Source organism: Lolium perenne, chromosome 5 (genome assembly GCF_019359855.2).
Source record: "Lolium perenne isolate Kyuss_39 chromosome 5, Kyuss_2.0, whole genome shotgun sequence".
NCBI lineage: Eukaryota > Viridiplantae > Streptophyta > Magnoliopsida > Poales > Poaceae > Lolium > Lolium perenne.
The window spans coordinates 258,565,266-258,576,348 of NC_067248.2; the positions used below are offsets into that span (position 1 = coordinate 258,565,266).

The 11,083-nt window shown below is 45.6% G+C and overlaps 1 non-coding gene and 1 pseudogene across 1 annotated transcript; both read right to left on the reverse strand.

The window, feature by feature from the left end:
• Positions 1-4,835: 4,835 nt before the first annotated feature.
• LOC127305006 (small nucleolar RNA Z247) lies at positions 4,836-4,984 on the reverse strand. Its single transcript, XR_007853667.1, has one exon. It is a non-coding gene; the product is annotated as a small nucleolar RNA Z247 (small nucleolar RNA).
• Positions 4,985-8,591: 3,607 nt separating this feature from the next.
• Positions 8,592-10,529, reverse strand: LOC139831830 (protease Do-like 7; annotated as a pseudogene).
• Positions 10,530-11,083: the final 554 nt, after the last annotated feature.

Genomic DNA, 11,083 nt, shown 5'->3' on the forward strand with positions numbered 1-11,083 from the left:
GGCGAGCGAGGAGAGAGCGCACGGTGAGGTTATCCAACTCCCTGCCATTGTCAGTTTTGCAGAGCAAGAATAGGTACTGTGAAACTGAGTGCCCACATATGCGAAGAACTCAAGGCACTTGAGATTTCTAACGCAAAGGGAATGTCCAAATGTAATGACTAAAATCATCAAGGAGTACAAGATACTAGTGGGAGCTGAAAACCGAAGACGTACATGCTTGCCAAGACGACATGAATGGCAAGTCAGTTTTGCTGAATTCAAAAGAAGAGGAACGAAGAGCAGCAGAGCCGGGGTGACCGAGCCGTTGGTGCCACAGGTCGAACGGACGACGCGACGTGGTCGGAGAGAGCCATGCGACACCGGGTACAGATCGCCGTCAGAGTCACAGCGCAGAATCACCGTCCTTCCTTGACAGAGAAACCGAAAGCGTCGAATTCGACAGATAGAGGGTTTTTCGCGTGTTAGTTGTCCAACAGAGACAAGATTTTTAACTAGTGAGGGAGAGAGGAAGAAGCATTGCGTAATTGGAGAGGCCGGCCGGGGAGGAAGTGGTGACGAGAGAGCCGGTGCCTAGCCTGTGTCTGTGTGTGTAATGGGAAGAAGCTAGAGAAGTGAGAACCATTTCCAACTAGGATTTGGGAGCGAGAAACACAAGGGTTGGAGAACATATATATTGCGAGGATGATGCGCCGGATCGAGGAAGACGGCCGGCGCCTGTGTGCTGTTCAGAGCGGTCTGCAGTGCAGAGGACACACGGCTGTGCTGGTGCGTATGAAAATAATATGGGCAGCGTAACCCTAACAGGGCCGCAGGTGTGCTTTATATATGAGGCATACATCAACGTACATACAACGGACTCTATACAGAGTTACATACGGAATAGACCAGGAGACCTATACAGATATACACAGCTAGACTAAGTTGTTTAACACTCCCCCTCAATCATAACTTGTCCAAGTTAAGATTGCGACGAAATGACACTAGCTGTCTTAATGAAAGTGACTTTGTAAAACCATCAGCCACTTGATCTCCTGAAGGGATGAACCGTATGTTCAACAGCCTCTGAGCTACTCTCTCACGTACAAAATGATAATCCACCTCAATGTGTTTTGTCCGTGCATGAAACACAGGATTAGCTGAGAGATACGTAGCCCCTAGATTATCACACCATAAACTCGCCACTCGACTCTGTGACACGCCCAGTTCAGTCAGTAGACTCTGCACCCAAATCACTTCAGCTGTAGCATTTGCCAAAGCTTTATACTCAGCTTCTGTGCTCGATCTAGACACTGTAGCTTGCTTCCGTGCACTCCACGAGATCAGATTTGACCCCAAAAACACAGCAAACCCACCAGTAGACCTTCTATCATCAGGGCAACCAGCCCAATCAGCATCAGAAAAGGCACTAACAGAAGTAGAGGAAGATCTGCTCAACCGCAAACCAAGAGCCACTGTGCCTCGAAGATACCGCAAAATCCGCTTAACAGCTGTCCAGTGAACAGTAGTCGGTGCATGCAAAAACTGACAAACCTTGTTTACAGAAAATGCAATATCCGGCCTTGTCAATGTAATATACTGTAGAGCACCAACAATACTCCGATAACGAGTAGAATCCTCGCTATCCAACACCTCACCATCAGCCATTGACAGCTTATCAGACACTGACAGAGGTGTATCAACCGGCTTGCATGTCTTCATGTTTACACGATTAAGTAAATCGTTAGCATATTTTTCTTGAGACAGAATGATACCATCATGCACCCTATTCACCTCAATACCAAGGAAATAGTGCAAACTTCCCAAATCCTTCAAGGCAAAATCAAGACCAAGATCATGAAGGAGAGCAGTCACAGCCTTCTCTGATGAACTAGCAACAACAATGTCATCAACATAAATGAGCATAAATATAGACACTCCCCCTTTGTTGTAGAAAAACAGAGAAGTATCAGCCTTAGATGCAGAGAACCCAAGAGATTGAAGTTTAGAACTGAGCCGAGAATACCAAGCTCGAGGCGCCTGTTTCAACCCATACAAAGCTTTATCAAGTTTGCACACAAGCCCTGGATGTTCCTCATAACCAGGGGGCTGTCTCATATAGACCTCCTCTTCCAGAACACCATGTAAAAACGCGTTCTTCACATCTAACTGACGAAGATGCCATCCACGAGAGACTGCAATGGACAGCACCAAACGAATAGTCGCCGCCTTAACCACAGGACTAAAGGTATCCTCATAATCGATGCCATATCGTTGCTTGAACCCTTTGGCAACTAACCGAGCTTTATACCGATCAACAGTCCCATCTGCACGTTGCTTCACTTTATAAACCCACTTACAATCAATGATATTAGTACCACGACGAGCAGGAACCAAGTGCCAAGTGTTGTTCTTTTGCAATGCCAAATATTCCTCATCCATAGCTGCTTTCCACTTGGGATCACTAAGTGCTTCAGAGGTACTGGTAGGCTCCCCAGTACTGCTATAGTTAGCAAAACGAACACGATCATACCGAACTCGTCCATCAGTAATTTGTTTGGGCTGAGAGATCCCACTCTGAAGTCGTGTATGCGGGCGGCCAGGTACAGGCACAGCTGGAGCTACAGGAGCACGATTCACAGCAGATCCAGACGAGTCTGCCGCATCAGACAAAGTGGCCGCACTCGATCCTGTGTCCCCAGGCGAAGCTGAAGAAGACGCCGCAGAAGATCCCGCGACTGACGATGACACCGCGTCGTGACGCGCAGCTGGCGCATCAGTGCGCACGCCGGGCGGGAAAAGGCCTGCGCGGGGGCCAGGCGGGACACTGGCGGACGAACCGCTGTCCGCCACGCGGACAGAATCTGCGGCAGACCCTGACGCCTCCTGATCCGAGGAGGATCGCGACCCAGATCCCGAAGATGATCGTGCAGGAGTATCCAGGGAAGCTGATTGGCGAGAAACAGCAGGAGAATCTGCTCCGGGATGCGTGCCAGCACTTGAAAAATCACCAGAATAGCCATCCGGACCAGAATTTTGATCAGATTCCTGCACAATGGACTCAGCAGGAACATTATTAGCAGGATTAGCGTCAGCAGCAAACTGTAAATCATCCCCCTCATGATCATGCATATGGATAGGTTGCAAGGAGGAAGGAAGAAGGAGAATTTCTGCTCTCAATTGTGCGCCGGCATTGGCATGAAGAGAGGCAAACGGAAACACTGATTCATCAAACACAATATCACGTGAGATGTACACACGACCAGATGAAATATCAAGACACTTGTAGCCTTTGTGTTGATTACTATACCCAAGAAAAGCACATTGCTTAGAGCGAAATTCGAGTTTACGCTTGTTATATGGTCGAAGATTTGGCCAACAGGCACACCCAAAAATCCGCAGAAAACTATAATCCCCTTTATGACCAAAGAGACGCTCAATGGGAGTTTGAGAGTTGATCACCTTACTAGGAAGACGATTAATAAGATAGACCGCCGTGAGAAACGCCTCATCCCAAAACTTCAGAGGCATGGATGCATAAGCTAGGAGAGACAAGCCAACCTCAACAATATGCCTATGCTTGCGCTCAGCTGGACCATTCTGCTGATGCGCATGAGGACATGACACAAGGTGGGAGATCCCAACCTTCTGAAACAAAGAATTGAGCTTCTGATACTCACCACCCCAATCAGTTTGCATGGAAATAATTTTCTTATCAAAGAGTCGCTCAACAAGATGCTGAAAGTCATGAAACTTCTGAAACACATCGGATTTATTTTTCAGAAGGTATATCCAGGTAAACTTGCTATAATCATCAATAAAACTAACATAGTATTTATATCTTCCAACGGAGCCTGGAGCAGGACCCCAAACATCAGAAAATACAAGTTCAAAGGGAAAAGTAGACACACTTGATGATATCGGATAAGGTAGCTGATGGCTCTTGGCCTTTTGACAAGCATCACACACTGACTCTTTGGTTGACTCACTAAACTGAATATTATTCTCACGAAGGACTTGATGAACTATAGCTGAAGAAGGATGACCTAAACGCCTATGCCAAAGCGAAGAAGACGACTTTGCTACACCATGGACTTGCCGGCCAGAAGTGGAAGATGATGGCGCCGGCATGGGATAGAGGCCTCCCACACATTTACCTTGTATGAGGATTTCCCTCGTGTCCTGATCCTTGACAAAGAAAGAGTTAGGCCAGTATTCAACAAAGGCATGATTATCTGTAGCAAGACGACTAGTGGATAAAAGACTTTTGGTGGCTTTGGGAACATGCAAGATGTTTTTGAGATGCAAATCATGAGTAGGGGTATGAATTACAGAATGACCAACATGACGAATATCCATACCTGCACCACTGGCTGTATGAATCTGCTCGTTCCCATTGTAGCGATCACGAACATGAAGCTTCTCTAGCTCGCCCGTGACATGATCCGTAGCGCCAGAGTCACTGTACCAGTTGGTATCAACTCCATAGGATCCAGAGCCATAAGCTGCTCCAGCAGACTTGTCAGGGCCCCGATAGTTCTTCTGAAACCTTTTCCAGCAGTTCAGCGCTGTATGGCCAGTCTTGCCACAAACCTGACAGATGTCATCACTTCGCCCACCTCCATAGGGACGATTTCCTTGTGGGTTGCGCCCACCTTCATTGCCTCGGCCACCTCTGTAGCCGCCACGGTAGTTATTGTTGCGTTGATCATAGCCACCCCGTTGGTCACGGTACTGGAACGGTTGCTGATCGCGATACTGATCATGAGAGGGACCACGTCCACGGCCACCACCGCGACCACCACGGGTTGCAGCATTCGCCGATGATCCACCACCGTTGTTCCGAGCCTCCATACGAGACTCATATGTCATGAACTGAGAATAGACATCACTCAAGCTCACATGCTTTTCTGCCTTGAGAAGTGCATTGATCGCAGCAACAAAGCCGTCATATTCATCATCTAGCCCAGCAAGGATGTATGAGATCACATCCACCGTGTCCAAGGGCTTTCCCGCCGCAGCCATCTCATCAGATAGGCTCTTGATCTCATCCAGATAAACTTGTCCAGATTTATCATCCTTGCGGCATTGATTCAACTTGGTGCGAAGATGCACCACACGGGACTGCGATTGGGCGGAGAACATCTCCACCACGGCCTTCCAGACAGCTGCAGACGTCGGGAGACCAACCATCTGTGTCAAGACCTCTTTCGCCATGTTCCTGACCAGAAAACCTAACACCGTCTGGTCCTGCGCTATCCACCGCGCATGCTCGGGGTTGGGAATTGTCACCTCAGCCCCTTCCCTGTCCTTCGTCTTCAGGGTCTTCTCTGGTTCCACCGCCGACCCATCGAGGAAACCGTACAGCTGGGCTCCGCGGATCTCAGGAAGAACTTGGGTCTGCCATAGCAGGAAATTGTCTCGGGTAAGCTTCTCCGAGATCGAGATGTTGAGGGCTGCCGCGCCGGTCGTCGTGGAGGAGGAAGACGACGTGAACGCCATGAAGCTTGCGGCGGCGGCGGCTCCGATCTAGATGCGATTTTGGAAGAGCGTAGGCTCTGATACCATATGAAAATAATATGGGCAGCGTAACCCTAACAGGGCCGCAGGTGTGCTTTATATATGAGGCATACATCAACGTACATACAACGGACTCTATACAGAGTTACATACGGAATAGACCAGGAGACCTATACAGATATACACAGCTAGACTAAGTTGTTTAACAGTGCGGAGGACGTGCTGGCGTGGCGGTGCAGGGGGGCGTAGGCCGCAGCCATGTACGCCTGCATGCTGATGATGGGTGCCAGGGCGTGGCCCAAGCACGCGCGCGACAGGACAGGCCTGAACGAGGCCCGTCCATGAGCGGAGGAGCTGTCGAGCAGATGATGACGAGGCGTATCACGTATGTGTCCTTCCTTGGCCTTCTTCTTGCCCTTGTTCCGATTCCTGTTGGAGTTGGAGCCGGAGGCGCCCTGGCCGTGGGGCAAGTGCGCGCAGGTGCCGGCGCGGGAGAGTTGGTGGTGCGGCCGGCGTAGAGGGCGTGGGCGGCCTGCTGGCGCGCGGTGCTCTTCCGGCATGAGGAAGGAGCGCGCCTGTAACAAGGAAGGCAGCGGAACTCGGGATCGCGGCATGGTACCGGCGCCCGATCGAGGCCGCGCGCGGAGCAGGTTCAAGACTTGCTGCGTCTCCGTCACGGGCTTGCCTGCCGAGGTCGGCGTAGCGCTTGAGCCTGGAGCACTACTGCATGATCGACATGTCGCCCTCAACGACGGCGTTGTACACTCCGGCCTCGTCGATCAATGTACACGGCGCGCGAGAGCTGGTTGTCGCGGAAGATGCTCGCGATGGCCGCCCACACGGTGACCGCCGTGTCCTCTGGCTGCATGACGACGTCGAGCAGCTCCGGCGAAACGGTGATGTAGAGCCAGTGCACGACGGTGTGGTCGATCATGACCAACTCCGGGCCGTCGACGCGGCGCACTGCGGTGTGGTACGTCGCTGAGACCAAACTTACCGATGACGGTCAGGAGGAAGGGGCGCCATTGCGCATAGTTGCCGGCGGCCAGATCGAGCCATACCATCAAGACAGAGATGGGAGGATTCAACACACTTTGCATTGATATCGCAGGGGTATAAATGCCCGTACAAGCACACCAAGGTGCGGTCTCACCATGCGATCGTGTAAAGAGATCGTGGGCCTTTGACTAGTTACACGTGACACATACGGCCTCCTATGGTTCAACAGTGAGCATTGCTTCTCATGGTGCTGCTGAATACAACTGCACTTCTATACTTGCCTTGTTTATAGGCGCTAGACTGCTGGAGTATGTGTTTCTTCTTTGTCACCTTGGAGAAACTACTACTCCGTAATAGATCTAACGCAGAGAGATGGCAAAAGAGGAGCAGCCTGCTAGACATGAACTGATCAAGCTTGAAACCGAAGCACCCGATGCAATACTATCACCATACCTGTCTTTTGCACCATTGAACCATGCAGTACAATAGGAGACCACATATTATAAATTGTTTTTGCCAACAACGTACTACAATCTTCTTGCTTGCACTGTCAATATTCAGGTGCAGTATATTGTCTTGGAATAATTCTGTCATGATTGCATCATGATAACTAATGGACTAGATAACTCACTCCCTGATGATTGCTTAATTCGTGATAATTAGTGGAGCAAACAATTCAATGAACTCCAAGTAGCAATAATGAATACTCCTAAGTACATATAATCCATTAATCAGTGGCGGAGCTTGGGAGAAAATGAGGGGGGCGAAATGCAAAATACAAGAATTTGGGGTGGCAAAAGTCTAAAAAAATTCTTCCAAGCTGCTCCCAAAAAGGATTCCTTCATAGCTTGCTAAAAATCTGGTGAGGGGGGGTGGCCCCCCTGGCTTACATTAAGCTACGCCCCTCTATAAAAAAAATCCAGATATGGAGTCGGTTGGCTGAGAGCAGAGAGAGAATATCTATCCGAGGGACTTCCACGAGATCATCTGCATAAAAGACCTGGTTTCGCATTCCCTTTTACGGCTGTAAATCTAACATCGACATGTAAATGTTGATGTGTGCCCTTTTTATTGAATTGTTTAAGCTTCAAAAAGTAGAAAATGGTGTTGACAGGCCACGATTCCAGCTCTCATTTTCTAGAATATTTATTGCTTTGTTACATATTTTCATACTAACAAAATTATAGGTCTGTACATGGTGCTCCTGTATTCATTATTTATTATTGCTTCAGGGCAACCAGTGCACACAACATGGAAATGGAATGTGGTCTCAAAAAGAAACATGGAAACGGAATGAGGACATCATAACAATTAAAGGGTTATTTCTAGAAAATTCTGACTGGACATTCCAATCAAACTGGACAAATTTAAACATCAGTCCATCTGTTCCTGAACAGATCGATGGCGTATTATTCAAAGTAAAAAGATGTAAAGTTTGACCAAGTTTGTAGAAGAAAAACTGTCAAAAATAACTATCTAACGATTATGATTTAGCATTGTAGATGTTGATAGTGTTTTCTATAAACTTTTTAAACTTAACATTATTTGTCAATGGACAAATTTTGTATGCCATTTTTTCCAGGAACGGCGGAAGCATTAACCCGAGTCCAGTGTTCCAGTTGAAAGATTAACTGGTTGTTCCTAATATTTGAAGGAACATGACACTGACCTAACAACATAAACTCCATGACCATCCTTGGGCAGAAAACCACGACCACACACTATCGGATACGGATTCTGAACAATGCATCCACACCAATTCACCATGCATGTTGAAAAATTACCATCCCTGACATCTGTTCCAACAATAAGATCTATTTCCTTTCCCTGCTCAAATGTAAAAACAATTATACTACTAATAATATCCGATTCAATGTTAAAATCTGGTGGGGGGCGGTGGCCCCCCTGGCTTACACTAAGCTACGCCCCTGCCATTAATGTAAACTGCAAGACAAAACACACTTCAATTGCTATTCAACTTTCTGATTGAGCTTAAGTCGGTAACTAAAAACGTTGGGTAGACAACAAGATGTCCAATCTCTGTTCTGCCGAGACTGCCTATCAACTATCCTGTTTGGAATCATTGTCTTCAAGTCTCAATTCCTGCAAGATTGCATTAGCATCAGGATAAACTTGGAGAATATTAACAGATTTTCAAGCCTCCTATCCTTGTTCCCAACATTCATCATTCTGTTTTCCTTACCTGCTTATATTGTTTCTGCGCCATGTTGCAGTCTCTAGATCAAAGCTGAGCTCCCAGGTTGGTCAGTAGTGAAGGTCTTGTTTCAGAGTAAGGAAGCAGGATTTTCCATCCAACTAGATGGTTCTCACCTTAACAAATTGACCATCTTCCAATCCCTGACAAAAAAAAGGTCAACAAATGCCATGTGAAGTCCACTACAAAACCGAAGATAAAGAATATTATTCAGTACTGACAATGTATACCTTCACCACCTCTATAAAAAATCCAGATCTGGAGTCGGTTGGCTGTTAACCTCAACTATCCACTGGAGAGCAGAGAGAGAATATCTATCCGAGGGACTTCCACGAGATCATCTGCATAAAAGACCTGGTTTCTCATTCCCTTTTACGGCTGTAAATCTAACATGTACATGTAAATGTTGATGTGTGCCCTTTTTATTGAATTGTTTAAGCTTCAAAAGGTAGAAAATGGTGTTGACAAGCCACGGTTCCAGCTCTCATTTTCCAGAATATTTATTGCTTTGTTACATATTTTCATACTAACAAAATTATAGGTCTCTACATGGTGCTCCTGTATTCATTATTTATTATTGCTTCAGGGCAACCAGTGCACACAACATGGAAATGGAATGTGGTCTCAAAAAGAAACATGGAAACGGAATGAGGACATCATAACAATTAAAGGGTTATTTCTAGAAAATTCTGACTGGACATTCCAATCAAACTGGACAAATTTAAACATCAGTCCATCTGTTCCTGAACAGATCGATGGCGTATTATTCAAAGTAAAAAGATGTAAAGTTTGACCAAGTTTGTAGAAGAAAAACTGTCAAAAATAACTATCTAACGATTATGATTTAGCATTGTAGATGTTGATAGTGTTTTCTATAAACTTGTTAAACTTAACATTATTTGTCATTGGACAAATTTTGTATGCCATTTTTTTCAGGAACAGCGGAAGCATTACCCCGAGTTCAGTGTTCCAGTTGAAAGATTACCTGATGGTTTCTAATATTTGAAGGAACATGACACTGACCTAACGAAATAAACTCTATGACCTTCCTTGGGCAGAAAACCACGACCACGCACTATCGGATGCGGATTCTGAACAATGCATCCACACCAATTCACCATGCCTGTTGAACCATTACCATTTACATCCGTTCCAACAATAAGGTCTATTTCCTTTCCCTGCTCAAATGTTAAAACAATTATACTACTAATAATATCTGATTCAATCGTACGTTGTCAAAGAAAAAGTGTTTTGCTTTCAATTGTAGACCGTTCTCACCTGCCTAAATATAGTCACCTCAAGCATTCCATCTGAATCTATTGAATGATCCAACTTTTGGCAAGCATTCTCAATATCAAGGAAGCATGTAATAGGGTCCTTACGGATAGCAAGAATCATATCTCCTTCCAGAAGATTTTCCGCTTTTGATCTAGCAAAGCAACCTTTAACTTGCAACACTTGTCTTCGCACAGGGTCCTTCTTAGCGAGAACCTACATCACGGAACATTAAATGTTTCATTATGCAACACTCACCTAATGGACTATCCAAAAGGTACCAAATGCGCAATCACATTCAAGATTCAGGTTGAGAAGCCATTAAGCAACAATATAACGTATCATGTTTGTCAAACAATATTAAAATATGAGAGATCTAATTACCTGCACCCATCTATCGTTCAATCCATACTTTCTTGCCTTTGACAGCAATGTTGGATAAAGTTCCACCTCCAGAAGTCTGACATATGGCATTGGTCTCCTAATTCCGTTGATAAGACGAAATGGTTCAGGAGTTCCTGATCTGAACTTCTCTAGGATTTGAATTATCAAGATCACATGGTGCACTTCTATTATTGTTGTAGGAATTACCATAAGAGTTGCCATAACCATTACCATTATTATATGGATATGACCTATAATTATTACTACCAAAATTATTCATATAAGAATTGTTGTTAAAATTATTGTTTTTAATGAAGTTCACATCAACATGCTCTTCTTGAGCAACCAAAGAGGCTAAAGGAATATTATTTGGATCAACATGAGTTTTACTATTAACAAGCATAGACATAATGATATCAATCTTATCACTCAAGAAAGGTGTTTTCTTCAACAGAATTTACCTTCTTACCTTGTGGAGCCCTCTCAGTGTGCTATTCAGAATAATTTATCATCATATCATCAAGTAGCTTTGTTGCAGCCCCCAAAGTGATGGACATAAAGGTACCTCCAGCATCTGAATCCAGAAGGTTTCTTGAAGAAAAAATCAGTCTTGCATAAAAAGTTTGGATGATCATCCAAGTAGTCAGTCCATGAGTGGGACAGTTCTTTACCAAAGATTTCATTCTTTCCCAAGCTTGAGTAACATGTTCATTA